General features: G+C 52.8%; 1 non-coding gene across 1 annotated transcript; it reads left to right on the top strand.

The window, feature by feature from the left end:
• Positions 1–1130: 1130 nt before the first annotated feature.
• TRNAR-UCU (transfer RNA arginine (anticodon UCU)) lies at positions 1131–1203 on the top strand. The gene has a single exon. It is a non-coding gene; the product is annotated as a tRNA-Arg (tRNA).
• The last annotated feature ends 1573 nt before the right edge of the window (positions 1204–2776 follow it).

Genomic DNA, 2776 nt, shown 5'->3' with positions numbered 1-2776 from the left:
TCTGAGGCCCCACCAACACTCACTCCATCCCCCTTCCCTCCATCGCTAGCTCTTCCCCAAACTCACTTACTTTTACCAAGCTGGGTCAGGGGTTTGGGGTGTGGGCTCTGAGCTGGGGCTGAGGGGTCAAGGTGCAGGAAGAGGCTTTGGGCTGAGCCTGGGCAAGAGGGTTGGGGTGCAGGAGGCGGTGTGGGTACAGGCTCTAGGATTGAGTTTGGGTGTGGGAGGACCAGACGGGAACCAGGTAGTGCTATGAGGCAGCACAGGAAAACCCAAGGGCCCTTGCGAAGGTCTCCAATATCCAGAGGCCCATCCGCTACTTTTGAAAAACACAAGGCTGGCAAAAGGCAAGACCCTTAGTTGATGGGATTCTAACCTCCGTGGGAAGCACCCAATGGATTTCTACTCCATTGCCTTCACCTGTGTGTGACTTGGTTTACACCCCAAACCCTGACCCCCTGACCATGAAGCACAGCTCTCCCTCCCTCTCTTGCAGCATCACGTCTCAGTGTCTTTCCACATCCCTACAGCGGCTGAACATGCCTTAAGATGGCAGGCAAAGTCATCTCAAGACAAAGCACAGAGACTTAGAGCCGAGAAGAGTTGGTCATCGCTATGCCAGAAGTATGCCAAAGCTTGTAGAAAATGACTTGGCTCAGCTAGTCAATAAAAGAGCCTGTCTGCGTCCAGAGCGGAGGGCCACGCATGGTCTCATGGTGGCAGCATCCCGCAGCAGTCCTTGGCCAAGGCCACAAAGGCTTGCTTCTTCTGTCCCATATGAATGAAACTCTCCATAGTGATATGTTAGCCCCTGCAGTGCCATAACAAGGGCAAGGTGAGTGAGGCACTTGTCTCGGGAGTGAAAAGCAGAGGGGCGCAGCTCTACCACGATCGGTGGAAGGTCCCTGAGTCCCTCTCGGAGGGAAGGACCTGCCACCGAATTGCCAGCGCCGCTTCATTCTTCTGTGGCAATTTGGTGGCAGGTCCTTCTCTCTGAGAGGGACTCAGGGACCCACTGCTGAAGAGCCTGGAGCTGGAGCTTGGCTAGGGTGCAAAAATTCCTTGTTATGGGCTCTGAGCCCACGTCTTATCTGTCTGCTTTCACTAGACAAGATCATAACTTGGTATCCACCCCAGTGGCCTAATGGATAAGGCACTGGCCTTCTAAGCCAGGGACTGTGGGTTCAAGTCCCACCTGGGGTGCTCCTGTTTCAGACTCTTGCTTGTGCTTACAGCCCTTGGCTTGACAAGAAAAGGCAGCTGGAAACTTTGCTAGCTACCATGGCATGCATCCAATGAAGTGGGGTATTCACCCATGAAAGCTCATGTTCCAATATATCTCTTAATCTATAAGGTGCCACAGGACTCTTTGCTGCTTTTACAGATCCAGACTAACACAGCTACCCCTCTGATACTTGGTAGCTACTTGATAGCCTGTAGGAAAGTGGGCAGCTTCCTGAGGCCCCGGGAGACCCTGGAAGGCAAAGCAGGTGTCCCTCTTTTCTCGCTGTCCTGCCTCCACGGACTGCAGACAAGTTGGGCTTTCTGGCTCTCTTCAGTCTCAGGGAAAGATGGCCCCCAAGCACAGCATGACTGGCAGAAAGACAAAAGAGTGACCACCACCCTCTTCTACTTCAGGAAGCCCTGCTGGGGAAGGGCCAGATGGCAACCAGGCAGCACTGTGTGGCATTGCAGGAGCACCAAAGGGCCTTTTCGAAGGTCTCTGATATCCGGAGGCCCATCCACTACTTTTGAAGAACACAAGGCCAGTGAAAGGGAAGGCGTGTAGTCAATGGGATTCTAAGCTCCACAGGCAACACCCAATGGATTACTACTCCATCTCCTTCATCTCTCAGCCATTAATACACAAGCACAGCTGCTTTGCTGCCTACATGCCAAAACCTGATCATGAAGTACAGCTCTCCCTCCCTCTCTTGCAGCATCACATCTCAGTGTCTTTCCACATCCCTACAGTGGCTGAACATGCCTTAAGATGGCAGGCAAAGTCATCTCAAGACAAAGTACAGAGACTTAGAGCCTAGAAGAGCTAGTCATCGCTATGCCAGAAGTATGCCAAGGCTTGTAGAAAATGACCTGGCTCAGCTAGTCAATAAAAGAGCCTGTCTGCATCCAGAGCGGAGGGCCATGCATGGTCTGATGGTGGCAGCGTCCCGCAGCAGTCCTTGGCCAAGGCCACAAAGGCTCGCTTCTTCTGTCCCATATGAATGAAGCTCTCCATAGAGAGATATTAGCTCCCATCTCATCTGTCTGCTTTCCTCAGAGAAGATTGTGACTTGGTACCTGGCCTAATGGCTAAGGCACTGACATTCTAAGCCAGGGATTGTGGGTTCAAGTCCCACCTGGAGTGCTCTTGTTTCAGACTCTTGCTTGTGCTTACAGCCCTTGGCCTGACAAGGCACCTTTGCAACTCCCCCAGCTGCTATGGCTTGGTGGCTACTTGACAGCCTGTAGGAATGTGGACAGCTCCCTGAGGCCCTGGCAGGCAAAACAGGGCTCTCTCCACAGGTGTCACTCCTTTCTCAGTCTCCTACCTCCATGGACTGCAGACAAGTTGGGCTTTCTGATCCTCTTGGGTCTCAGGGAAAGATAGCCCCCAAGCAAGCACAGCTTGACTAGCAAGAAGACTAAAGAGTAACCACCACTCTCTTCTACTTCAGGAAGCAAGAGCCAGATGGGAACTGGGCAGCGCTGCGAGATATCCCAAGAGCAACAAAGGACCCTTGCAAAGGTCTCTGATATCCAGAGGCCCATCCGC

This window comes from Chelonoidis abingdonii, chromosome 1, assembly GCF_003597395.2.
Source record: "Chelonoidis abingdonii isolate Lonesome George chromosome 1, CheloAbing_2.0, whole genome shotgun sequence".
Taxonomy (NCBI): domain Eukaryota; kingdom Metazoa; phylum Chordata; order Testudines; family Testudinidae; genus Chelonoidis; species Chelonoidis abingdonii.
This window is presented reverse-complemented; position numbering and strand designations above follow the sequence as displayed.